The sequence below is a fragment of the Rhyacophila brunnea genome, unplaced genomic scaffold, assembly GCF_057557595.1.
Source record: "Rhyacophila brunnea isolate RB1 unplaced genomic scaffold, BYU_Rbru_1.0 scaffold_24, whole genome shotgun sequence".
Classification (NCBI taxonomy): Eukaryota; Metazoa; Arthropoda; class Insecta; order Trichoptera; family Rhyacophilidae; genus Rhyacophila; species Rhyacophila brunnea.
In genome coordinates this window covers 27,072,460-27,086,673 of record NW_028232904.1, presented here as the reverse complement: position 1 = coordinate 27,086,673, position 14,214 = coordinate 27,072,460, and the positions used below count along the sequence as shown (strand labels likewise).

General features: G+C 35.1%; 1 long non-coding RNA gene across 1 annotated transcript; it reads right to left on the bottom strand.

The window, feature by feature from the left end:
- Nucleotides 1-10,615: 10,615 nt before the first annotated feature.
- LOC147069259 (uncharacterized) lies at nucleotides 10,616-13,167 on the bottom strand. The gene is made up of 2 exons (XR_015071242.1): nucleotides 11,997-13,167; nucleotides 10,616-11,220 (listed from the first exon to the last, which is right to left on the bottom strand). It is a non-coding gene; the product is annotated as an uncharacterized LOC147069259 (long non-coding RNA).
- Between the last annotated feature and the right edge of the window lie 1,047 nt (nucleotides 13,168-14,214).

The window sequence follows — 14,214 nt, the reverse complement described above, 5'->3', positions numbered from 1 at the left end:
CTGACTGCTGGTGGTGTCTTAAGAAGATTTCCCCCCGCCGCAAAAAAAAAAAAAGGTTAGGTTAGGTTAGGTTAGGTTAGGTTAGGTTAGGTTAGGTTAGGTTAGGTTAGGTTAGGTTCGGTTAGGTTAGGTTAGTGAAGGCCTCCGACTTCCTGACTAGCTCAGGCACTTGGAAGTAGAGGTTCATTAATGTGGAAGAACAGGCAGGAACCGCATGGACGTGGAGTAACCAAGAAGTCACGGGGCACAAAGTAAATTAAACACCAGATGAAATCTTCAGAACTCGTATTTTATTGTTATTAGAATATGTTTGGCCTTATGACATTCCTTCATCAAGGATTATAGTCAAAAGGTATCATTCACATTGGTATCGAAAGTCCCAAAGTTTATAATAATTAAAAGAAACTCGATTTATTGTTATTATCCATACACCACAATTAGTAAAAAAAAAAGAAAAGTCAAATCAATTAATATTCGAAGTTCACAGTTCGAAGTCTCAATAAACAAGAGTCAACTAATATCTGAAGTCACAAAAATAACCACATTTATTACTGATTAAGTAAAAATTAATTCGAATATTATTATTTAATTATTTTAAAATTAGCTTGATTATTATTAACTAATTATTTAACATTAACTTAATTATTTCTAATTAGTTATGCAGACGAGATCGTGAGGGTCCCGGGACAACAAGCCGTCGCAGAAGCGACTCCCGGAACCCACAAGTGACAAAACAGACTGATTTTGGATTTAATAATCTTGCATTTTTATCTGTTAGGGGTGGTCGTATTTCTTACCAATTCACCGATCACCGATACCGCCATATGCTACACATTTATATGAGGTTGACGGATGTCAGTCTATCAACCAAACATATAGCGATATCGATGTACATAATATGATTAATATTAATATTACTTTAATTACATTAATTCCTTAATTACTATATACCACTAACGCCCATCCATATGTCCCCCTTTATTATCTCGTTAACCCTTGCATGTTTACATCAATTTATCTATTATATTACAATTTACATTACATATTACAATTACAAATCAAATCTTATATTACCTTTAATCTAACTTGATTAACCCCTTTATCCAAATATATATTTAATCCAATTTTAATAATATGACCTTTCACCTTATATATACATGGTCTGTGACCGACTTATTCTTCCACAGTTCACCCTGAGAAGTAGTGGGACCTGCCAGAGCAAACTGCGGGACTTGTACATATATGAAATATTGTCTGTTTTGGTTCAGCTTTGTCGAGGGTCGTAATCATTCCACCGGCGGCACATTGACTACCAGGGTCAGACCGAGCGGCTGGGAGGCACTACTCCCTATGAGAGCGCCCCCCCACAGGGGCGGAAAAATCAGTGCGTGACATTAGGTTAGGTCAGGTCAAGTCAGATTAGGTTAGGTTATGTTAGGTTTGGTTCAAAAAAGATAGGTAGGTAGTTATACAATCTCATGACGGCATCTGCGCGACATTTACCAAAATTTATATCGATGAACCAAAAAAGATATACCTACCTAGGTGATGTTATTTGGTTGTAGATTTACATCATATAATATATAAAATGATAGCAGTATGAATATATACCTATTTATATTACTGCGTTAAACATTAATTATATTGACACCTAAGCATCATTTTTGCGATTGCCTTCTAATAAATTGTATTGCCGCTACAATTATTAGTTTGACATTTGTGAATTTCTTCCTTTTCTTTGTGCGATATATTATTTATCTGTGAAAACAATTTTACAAATGTGTGCAGTTGTCAAAATTGAGTGAATTTATACTTACAATGAGTGATTCATGATTTTTGTTTTGTGAAACAAATTATTTTATGTGATTTCATCTATTTATTTGTGAAATCATTTAATATAATATGTGAAAACTACTTTCCGAATGTTAAAGTTATTTTTTTTTGTGAATTTTTATTATTGCAATGTGCGATTAATTCCCACCCTTTTTAAATTTATTTATTTTTCATGCGATGCATGTGCTTGTTTGTTAGCACAAAGTGATCTCTTTCTACTAAACGGGATCGATGATATCATTGCAGCAGCTGATGCAAAAAATCCCGTTTCGGATAAATATGATGTTACGAATCAATGGTAACTAGCAGTACTTTACTTACAACTTGCATTGTTTTTATTGACAAAGTATTATAATATTCTTCACTTCAGTTCAAACAAAAATGAACTAGGGCTTTTGTTTCAATGAATTATCGCATGATAATTCAATCATTTTTTTCCTTTTCAATAGTAGTCAATCCAAACTCATCGTTCATTGACAAATAGATTCTATCATGGGCTCCACATCCTGAAGCAGGCCCCCAAGTTAGGATTGTTGGTGGGCCCACCTACCTATCGCTGAGGTTAATTGCAGTGTAATTCTCTAAAGTAGTGTTTCCTTAATTATACACGGGAGTTATCATTTAAGTATTGCAATCAACATAATATAGGTATCACATCAAATTGCAACGCACAACCACTTATTTAAAATATGTAATAGTCCTGAAACAAAGTAGCGCCGCAGTTGACTTTTTAAACTATTAGAATAAATGTGTGATGTGTGTTATAAACTATGCATTTGCAAACTGCAAACCTGTGGCTACATTGGTGTTAAAATTTTCGCGCCTCCCTTTGCAATACTCCGCGCCTCCCAGTTTGGAAATCACTGTCGTACGGTAACCCAAAGTGACATCACCGGAACGGACGGAATTTATTAGCATCGTAAAGAGAAAACTAACGTCACCAAAACGAAAGATAAATACAGTTATCAGTATTGCCTGTCATTCACAAAAATATGCTAGATATGGTAAGAAAACAAGCTAGATGGCAAAATAAAATGCTAGACTTTTTTAAAATTGAAAAACTATAAGTATAGAAACTAGCATTTTAATAAAATTGTTCACAATAATTATTACAAACGTAGAAAATAATACCTACCTATCTGTTATATTGTACTATTGTATAACTGTATAACTGTGCCCGTCAATCTGTCAAAATAAACGCGCCATCTCCGCCAGCAGCTACCAGTCTTCATACTTCAGTTTATCTCTTCATCACATACATCCAAAATTGCATTCGAAATGACGACTATTTTTAACTTTTTCATCATTTAATTTACATTCACTATTTATATAACGTAATATGCCAGATATAGGTAATAGATACTTTTAATTATTATGTCATGTGGCGCATTGGATTATCACTAATAGGCCATAATACTTATTTTGAACAAATTCACGAATAATGAGTGGTGAGGAGATTCAGAAAGCACTCCATGCTTGACGTCAATTTGAAGAATAAGAAAACCATTGAGAACCTAGGTATATGCCATAGTAGGATTGAAAAATGTCCGGCGATTATCATTTCACGAGTGACATGTCCAGCCAGTTGGCATTTCAGAAGATTGACGTCATCTTTCACATAGCGTACTCTCGATTGCTTCCGTAGATTATGTACATTAGTTTTTGATATTGAAAGTGTTAAAAGCTCAAAAGTTTGTCTTTTTTTAGCATTACTATCAATATTTAATCATGTAGATCAGGGTTTCCCAAACTTTTTCTGCAATGGAACACTTTGCAAACCTGGAAATTTTAACGGAACACTTAGCTTATTATATTGAAAACACATTATTTAGTAATTACATATTTTTAAATATACAACTAGAATATAATATTAACAACATAAAAATATGAATAAATAAAGCACTTAGGTAATGACTTTGATAATTTTGAGTCCTTGAATTGCATATCTTCTTGATATCAGGCACAATATTGGTACGTTGCATTCTAATATCTGGTGTGGCGTGCAGCCTGTTCCTGCACTTTGACTTCGTTGCAGCATAAATAGAAAATCCCGCTTCGGATAAATAGGTAGTAGAAAACGGAAGTAAAACAATCATGCCCCCCACATCCTGAAGCGGGCCCTCAGGCTATGATCTTTAGCGGCCCCCCTACCTATCTTTAGTGTTCAAGGCAGTGTAACACATCACATTAACATTTTTCAAGTTTTGTTACAGCTCAAATTAAGAGCCCTTATTCAGTGTATTATTAATTATTTTTTTCTATTTTTAATACATCTACTTTCATTTCACAAAAATTACATCGTTCCATCATATAATTTAAAATTAACAAATGTTAATAGTCATGAAGTATAACAGGCGACTTTTTTGTAATTATTAAAGCAAATTTGTGCTGTGTATCTTGTGTATCTTAATTATCTGATAACCCGTCACGCCGGGCCCACCCAGAGCCCGTGCCCTCACGCTAAGGCCCTGTCAGCCCCCCCCCCCTTGTGTGGGCCATAATAACAATTAATAATAGCTTGTTTTGAAAAATTGGGGTACTCTTCTGACTGACTCGCCCAGAAATCATTTAAAGTCTAATATTCAAATCAGAGTCACTAATTAAATCAATAAGATTTTCATAGTTACCTGCGCTTAAGCGTACTGGCTTAGCTGTCATGGAAAATGGATTCCGAACCCAAGAATCGTCCTTACTAGTTTTTAGAAAATATTGCAAAAGTATATAAAACCTTTCCAAATTGTCGCAAGACACCTATTTAGGTTCGGCGGAACACAGTTTGGGAAACCCTGATGTAGATAGCTTACAATATAGACTATAACATGGTATAATCAGTGTTCTGTTTTTGAATAATATGTTTATTGAATTCTTATATTTTTTATCAATAATTATGTAAAATATTATCGGAAAAGGGTCCGATTTTTAGTAGAGCTCATATTATAGCAGTTTTAATATAGTTTACTGATAGTCTAATACAGTATTTCCCAATTTATTTTAGTCACGTAACTCTTAGAGGAACAAACCGGGAAATTCTGATATGTGAATGTCTTATTCAAGAAATTCCTGAAAGTGTTGGGAAATATTCATAAAAATCGCTACATGTAAAACGTGCGTTAATCTGCTATACCTACAGCTGAGATTCGAAATTGCAATGGGGTGAGAGAGACAAACTTTGGATAACCAATAATTTTTTGTAATTGATCAGAAAACAATGTGTATGATTGAAATTAAAATGTATTTGATAAACTGTTTTGTTTTTTTTTGCCTGTCGTTTGCTTCCAAATAAGTACATTAATTTCTGCTACTGAAGGAGTTAAAAGGTCATAAGATTGTCTTAATTTAGCATTGATATCAATAATTTATTATGTAGATAAGTACATACACCAGGTTTGGTATAAAAAATGGCATGTTCAGAGTGGTATAATTTGGAAAATAATTAACAACCTCTGGAGTGTTGTTTTTTGAATGTGTTTATTATAATCTTATTTTTCTTTGATAAATTATGAAAACTAATATCGACAAAGTTGAGCTCTATATATAGCGTTGCCAGTTAGAGTAATGATACAGTATTTTTCAATTAATTTTGATCACAAAACCGTTGTATATGTGGCTATCAATGGTTTTGTGACAACTGAACAGTGTCAGCAAAACCTATGACATACGAATCCCTTTCAAATTGATGTTATTCATTTATTCATTAAATTTTGCAAATTCTTTGTATACATTTTACACACAGTCGAATTACCACTTAGTTAGCACTTTGTTTACCTTAGTAATATATATATATATATTTTTAGAATTTTTAATAACCATGTCCTTGCTTTTTCGTACAAGGTGGTTGTTAGTAATTTTGTACAATCGCAAAAATCCAGGCTTTGAGAAAAACACATAAATATTATTTTTGTCATTACCGGGAATCAAACCAAGAGCTCTCGGCTGGAAGGCCAGCGCCTTACCCACTGCACCAAGAGAGCCGCCTTAGTGATATATATATTAAACATTTATTATATTTTTTCACCAAATGCCTGAGATATTGAGGTAAGCATTTTCCATCGTGAGGGGTTTAATAAAATACTGTCGGGAGGAAACAGTCAGTCTCTCCGTAATATTCACTTGATAAACTTATATCTTGCTAGAGAACTTAGTGCCTTGGAATATAACATTTCTTCTTCTTCTTCTTCTTTTGCCATATCTGCCCCTTAACTGGAGCATATGGACACCACGCGGCGCCTCCGAGAATCCCTGTCGCTCGCCAGTCTTCTTGCTTCGTTCCAGGTCAAACCAGCATCCCGTAGATCCACCGTATACACTCTGTAGATTGTATTTAGCGGCCTTCCAGGACGCCGGAATCCGGTCGGCTTGAAGAACAGGCAAGCCAGGTTGAAGTTCTCTTCTGGCATCCGCAGCACGTGGCCGAGCCAGGTCCAACGTCGCCTCTTCACTTTCAGCGTGATGAGAGGCTGCTTGGTGCGTTCTCTTATCTCCTCGTTGCTCCTAAAGTCATACCACCGCACACCCTGTATTCGTCGCAAACATCTGTTTTCGAAGCTCAGTATACGGTTGCTCTGAGCCTTCGTAAGGTGCCATGATTCGCTACCGTAAAGCAGCACCGTCAGAATGCAAGCGTCGAATAGGCGGCATTTGGTTTTGACCGAGTACAATCGTGAGTCCCAGACATTCCGCATCGAGTTGAATGTTGCTCCAGCCATTCCCATTCGGATAGCGAGCTCTTTCTGCAAAATGCCATCTCCCGTGATGTGTACCCCCAGGAAGCTGTCGACGCTCTCGATGTTTTGTCCGTCGCTAATCAGAGGGAAATCTGGATCAGGACAGGTGCTATTACACAAGACATTGGTTTTCTTCGCATCGGTTTTCAAAATAACGCGAGAGGAGTTGTTATGCAACCTGTCGATTGTCTCTTGAATGCCCTAGATTGAGTTGTCGAATAGGACAGCGTCATCGGCGTATTCTAGGTCACATAGCTTCACCGTGGGGGTAACAGGTATGCCTCGGTCAGGTGGTATTGACTTCCGTAGTATGAAGTCAAAGAGAATGATGAAGAGAAACGGTGCAAGGACACAACCCTGTCTGACTCCGGTCGTGACCCCGAACCATTCCGTGACAGTGTCTCCAATTCTAACACAGCATTCGCTATTCTCGTGCAGGCTTTTGATTATGGCAGTGATCTTGGGAGGGATCCCGTATGCTCCCAGTATCGTCCAGAGGGAGGGGCGGTGCGGACTGTCGAAAGCCTTCTCATAACACATTACTCATTACCTGTGTTATATTGTACCGATTGTACTCTCGTACTTTATGTAACCATAAATAAACTCTCACTTCTCCATCATCATGAATGACCACGATCGTCTTGTTTCTACCACACCATCGACCACTCCTACATATATATTACAAAACTTACCGGAAAATTCTACGATGTGAATGTCTTCTTCAAGAAATTCCTGAGAGTGTTGGAAAATATTCAGTAAATTTGCTGCTTGTGAAACGGTTGATCACCTGTTCTACATGTTAGATGCGAAATCGCAATGAGATGTTAGACACACTTTGGATAACCAATAAATGTTGAAAACAATACCTATGTGTATGATTGAAATTTTTGTGTATTTGATAAGCTGCTTTGTTTTTTATTTGACAAAATTTGGGAATTTACATTCTTTATAAAACACAGGAAATTTAACTGGACTTGACCCTGTATCCATCCGATTCCGACGAATTTGTTTTGCGCAGGTCACTAAATGATGGACGCTGGTTCAAGACATTGCGTGAGGACTTTTGTTTCACACTTTATTATTAATATAAATTCATAAAACTATTTTCCAAATACTAAATTGGTAATTATTATAATTTCAACAAAACATTTTTGTATAATTTATACAAAATAAAAAATAAAAATTATTTAAATGGAATTTCTATTCACGGAACATTTCTTCAGTTAAAAGCGTTTCTTTTCAAATTAAAATTAAAATTTATTTCTTTTTACATATAGAACTTGAAATATTTTTTTGAACATTGCATAAATTTAACACGTTCACAATATTTAAAAACAAATAAATAGTATTTAAACAGTAGGTATATATGTAGTGGTAGAAAAACAGTTGAAATATTAAATACAAACATAGATACAAGGAAGTACACCGAATGAGCTTAAGAATTTACAAAACACCACCCACTTATACTCATCCTCATGTGGGTCGAATACGTCAACATACTAAGCAATTAGGTTGAACAGAGTTGCTGCCTTCCCAATTGGCATCACCAATGGCGGATTCACTCTGCACCTTGGCAGAACAAACATCTGATGCTCCCGATTTCTAAGACAGTTATCAGGGACACATGTGTCAATTCTAGCAAGAATTGCAGTGTTCTCATTTACACTGCGTATAAATCTGAAAAACTACGTGTCCAAATATAGATATTATATTCTAGTGTTTGTTTTAAGTTCTCCTGCCACTACTAAACAATATATAAGGTAATATCATCACAACATGAGACCGGGGGTGTTGTTGCTTAAAATATGTCATCGAAACAAATTATGAGATAAATTAATGATTTCGCATTATCAAAAATGAATAATGCTTTTAAAACTTATTTGGCATATTAAGGGTAAATAAAAAAGTAAAACTAAAATATTGGGAACATAAATCTCTATATATATAAAAATCTCGTGTCACGATGTTTGTGGTCGAACTCCTCCGAAATGGCTCGACCGATTTTTATGATTTTTTTTATGTATATTTGTTAGGTATGAGAATAGGTCAACAAGTATATTTCATACCGCTAGGTGATTAGGGTATCTCTATCCAGAAAAATTTTCTTTTATTTTTTTGACAATTTTTTTTTTGTATTTTTTTTATTATTTGGCATAAAAAATACCTATAATTCCAAATTTTCACCCTCCTACCCCCACTCTCCCATTTTTTAATCGCGATTTTATTATTTTTGTATGAACAAATTTAACAGTCGTTCGTATTTCAAACAGAAGGAAATTATTTATGTTGTTGAATGACAGATGGCGCTACGTCCGAGAACAATTCAAGAGAAGCGTCGCGTCATTTTGACATTTTATTCGGCATATCACAACGCAGTGCGTGCAAAATTTTGTACGATTTATTTTAATTTATCTATTTTTATGTGCGTGTATTACAGTGCACAATGCCAGCAAGACGCAAGGGGAGCCATTTGGGCCGTCGAACGAACAAAGCAACAAACATGCAAAATAGTAGAGCATAAAAAACAGACGAACAAATCCAACAAGATAACAAAAACGTGCGTGTAAGCATGTCGCAATTGCGTGCATCTCAATCACAAGAGGCACGAGCTGAACGAAATCAACAACGCCAATTGGAACGGAGCCAAACGCGCCGGTTTGTAGTTAACACACGCAGAGCAAATGACCGACAACGCCAACAAGTACATCGAACATTTACATCCGCTTCGTTCCTTCGTCTCGCATTCGAGTACGAGCCAGATATTGAATATTCCGCTCATCCGAAAATGCTGATTGGTGCTATGGACAAAGAATATCCCCATTGTCATGCGCTCAAATTCAAACACGAGTCAGCCGGGATGTGTTGCGCATCAGGAAAAGTGCAACTACCAGAAATTGAGATACCACCAGAACCATTGAACGGCTTGCTCATCGGCACGGTTCCAGATTCAAACCTGTTCCTGAAGTCCATTCGCACATTCAATTCATGCTTCCAAATGACTTCGTCCGGAGCAATAGAAATAGTTCACAATACTGCGGCAAATGGTCAACAATTCTATTCTACATTCAAAATCAAAGGCCAAGTATACCACAAAGTAGGCTCATTGCTGCCAATGCCAAACGAACCACATACATTTTTACAAATCTACTTCATGGGTGCAGCGGTGAGGACATCAATCATGTGGATGCACGTTGCGGCTACAATAGCCTCAATTCGCCTAATACCAGGCGCATCGTTGGCGAACTGGACGCCCTGTTGAATGAGCACAATGAATTATTGAAATTCTTCAAAGCACACATGCACGAATTGCAAAGTGACAATCACGCTATTGTCATCAATCCTGATAAAACACCAGCTGGAGAGCACGTACGTCGATTCAATGCGACTGTTGTTGACGACATTGCTGGAATCATGGTTGGCGACCGCACATCGACGCGAAAAATCGTGATTCGAAGAAGAAACAATAATCTGGAGTTCATCGCTGACACACACCGTTCATACGACGCTCTCCAATATCCGCTAATTTTCTGGAAGGGACAAGACGGATATTGCATAAACATTAAACAACGAGATCATGTCACAGGTAATTCATTCATTATGAACATCATTACTCATTTTGAATTGAGAAAATGAATGGTTGATGTTTTTTTGTTTTTATCGGCGGTCATCGTCTACAGCGCTCTATTCCTCTTTCTGTCATAGATCCCATCCCCACACACTTACGATACATTCGTTATTTTTTATTTAACAACCAAAATATTCACTAGAAACAGCGCTCGAAATGGAAAAATTTACGAACCGGAGCGCTCGACAGTTTTCTGAAGATTTTTACATAGTAAAGTTATCAAAGTTTATGTGTTTTTTTCATAAAAATAAGTGTTAGATTTTCTATTATATGGCCTATCTAGCTCAGACGGTCAAATTATCTATTCCACGAAACGGAGCGAAAATTTTACCGATTTCACGAATAGGAACGGCGCTCTGGTGCGTTCCGGTTCATTTCGAGCCCTGACTAGAAATAATTTATATGGCAGAACAACGTTTGCCGGGTCAGCTAGTAATTGTATATAATTCAAAATAAAGCAATGAAACAAGTTTGTCAATGCCAATAAATTATTTTTTATCTTCAAAAATGTGAACATTGTGTGAGAAATTGAACACATTTCACTTGAAATTTTCAGCATTTATTAAAATTCAAAAAAACTACACATAAGTACAGACATACTTATTTTATATTTAAAAAAAACATCGATTTCATTTAACAAACCTAAAACATATGTCAGTTTAAATCTACATAATAATAATATATTACCTAATTTAGTCTCTAGCTGGAAAAAAGGCAACATTTAATTAGGTAGTTAAAAATATTATAATGACTAGTTAGGCTTATACTTTGAAACAAATTAAATGTTTATAATATATAATTGATTATATTTGTCATCATCGATAACACAACACTCATTTTTCACTCAGGGTCTGCTGACTATATTATTGTTTATAAGTCTCCAGGACAGAAAAACATTACGTTGCACTATGATCTAAAATGTTGACGATGATGAAAGGACTGGATACTCAGAGAAGAAATAGAAATAACATTAACATCAGTAGAGTGGCAGCGCAGGATGGATCTCTTCTTCTTCTTCAAAAGCCTCTCCATCTCTTCCTATAAAAGAAAGAATAAGGATCAGTAATTAAAATAAACAGAAAACTATCATCATATTATGATCATATTATAACATCATAATTTTGAAAACACTCATGAACATCTTTTTCGAAAAAAGGAAGAAACCCGGCAGGAATCAAACCTACTTATCTTGGGTTTCGCTTCCTGTAAATTATTACTATACTACGAATGCCATGCTTAATTGCGAGAAACTTAAACTATTGGCCATAAGCACTCTCTAAATTGAGTTATGGTAGAGTTTGATTTTCTCTATTGGCTATATTTTCTCATAAGTGTTTTCAAAATTATGTATGTTCAATAATTATAATGGTTCATTCTTAAATCTTGTATATTATTCGTTGAATAAAAGAAACAGTTAAATAAATCGGCAGATAAAATTAATTAATATGTAAACTACAATTTACATTGCTTCCATGTCTGCAAAAATAAAATAAATTTGAATTGTGAAATCGACTATAACAACCGAACAATTATTAGGGTTACCAAATGGTATCCAAAAAAGGACATGTCCTCTCTTCGACTTAAAAATGATGTCCATGTATTCCTACTTTAATAGATAATTTAAGTTTATTTCATATCTGTATCAATCTACTATCGATAATGTTCTCCATTTTAAGTAATTTGTCCTCTATTCAATTTTTTCAACTGGTAACTCTACGCACCATAAACAGCCTGACTTATGCTTCAGCCTTCAAGTCTGGATTGTTAAAAGTTTAGCATAAAAGAAGTTATTTATCACATTCAATATGACTTACCCGCAAGCTGAATCGCCCAGTTGAATATTCCAAAAAACGTATGCGACGATAGGTAGAGGCGATCTTTCGCATTGTAAACCTTCCACCATGATACAAACAGGAGTTTTGCCATCAGTAAAATTATTTCCAACGTACGTGGCGCCTGATCGTTCTACTCCGGTGACTATTTCTTTAAAGCAGCCGCACCTCCAGGGATTATTCCGGAGATCCACATTGAGATTTGGTAGATTTACTTCGAAGGTGTCTAGCGGCAACCAACTTAGTAAATTGCATCTCAATGAGAGATGCTGGATAAAGGGATACTGGAAAATTTCTGTTGGTACTTTATCAATATTGTTGAAGGATAGATCGAGGTCGATAAGAGATCTCACTGAAGTAAGGGTGACAATGTCTCTGCTGCTTAATAGATTATGAGACAAATTCAAATATCTAAGATTATTTTCATGTGGTAATGAGGGTGAGATAGTGCGCAATGAGTTTTCGGAAAGGTCTACAACTCTCAATGCTATCAATCCATAGAATATCGTATCCGGTAATGAGACGATATTGTTATTTGATAAATACAGACAATGCAATTCTTTTAGCGATAAGAATATGTCAGCAGGTAATGATGACAGTCGGTTGTGTGATAGATCTAGAAACATTAAAGCTGTGTTTTAAAAAAAAATGTTATACGGTAACGATTCAAACATGTTGTGAGATGCATCGAGATGTCTCAAAATTATATTCATTTCGAAAGTAGTGTCTAATAAATGTGTTATGAAGTTTTTGGAAATATCGATTTCCTCAACTCGAACCGCACATGATAATAATCTTTCCGGAATGATTGCAATATTGTTATGAGACATGTCCAAATTAAGAGTTTTATTGCAGATTGCACACTGTTGTATGTCACCGGATTCAGCAACTAGAGACAAATTGTTGTTTCTAGAGACTATCAATGATTCGACACAGGGAATACTATCAACGGAAACAGCAACGTTATTGGATATCTCTAATTCGGCCAGAAAACCCACATTTTTAAATATATCAGATTTTGTATTGATAGATAAAAGGTTCTGAGATAGGTGAAGGAAAATGTTGTTTCTATTCGGATGGGATTCAAGCCATGCGTGAGAATCGAACGACGTTAGCATATTTCCTGTTAAAGAAAGAATTGATAAAGTGGGCATACTATCAATCGAAGGTGAAAAATCACGCAGGAAATTATCCTCCATATGCAAATACATTAGGTTTGGCAAAGATATGAAAATACTGTAGTCAATATCGTATAATCTACATTCACTAGATGTAAGATATTTGACCGACCCAACATTAGTAATATTTGAAAGACTGTTGGCATCAAACATGTTATATCCGTCGGTTTTTGTCGTTCTACAGATCACCCATAAATTTTCTACATAATGTTTACAACCAATTTCACCACCAAACAACGACTTTATTTCACTTGAAAATATCATCGCGATAATGAGCACAGAAATTACTGAACTGAAATGAAACATGGTTATAATGTTTTAAATTGACTCGTTCAAGCAGTGGAGTATTAAAGAAAACGGTGTTGCTATTTGAATGTAACGTGAACCACTGATAAACTTTTCTTATCCGTTATTTTTTCGTTTATATCAATTATTATAAAAAACGATAATGAATTAACCCATTGGGTTCTGGTGCTCTTTAAAAAAATCTTCAATAAATAAGACCATTATTTATTTGAATATGAAAAAAATATTTTTATCTACAATTAATAGTTTATAATATATTATTGTGTTGCCATCGGTGGTTCCGTGAGAACGTGCAGAATCCATGACATACCAATTGCTTTCAAATAATGTTATTCACTTATTTATTTATTTAATTATTGCTTAGTACAATAATTGTGTTTATATACATTTTTCTCTCAATCCAATTTCTACTTAATAAGCACCTTGTTTTCCTCAGCAAAATTTATTAAATGTTTATTATATTTAAAATGTATTTTCTCATCAAGTGCATGTGATACTTAGGTAAGCATTTTTCCATCATGACGGGTTCAATAAAAACCTATTGCGAATGAACAAAAATCAGTCTCTGCGTAATAACGGACCCGTAAATTCTCGCGGAACCTACTCACTCGATATATTCATAATAAATAAATTTCAATTTGAATTCGAAAAACTCACTCCATTTTGTATCCTGCTAGAGAATACTATATATCGTATACAATACGGTCATCTCTATA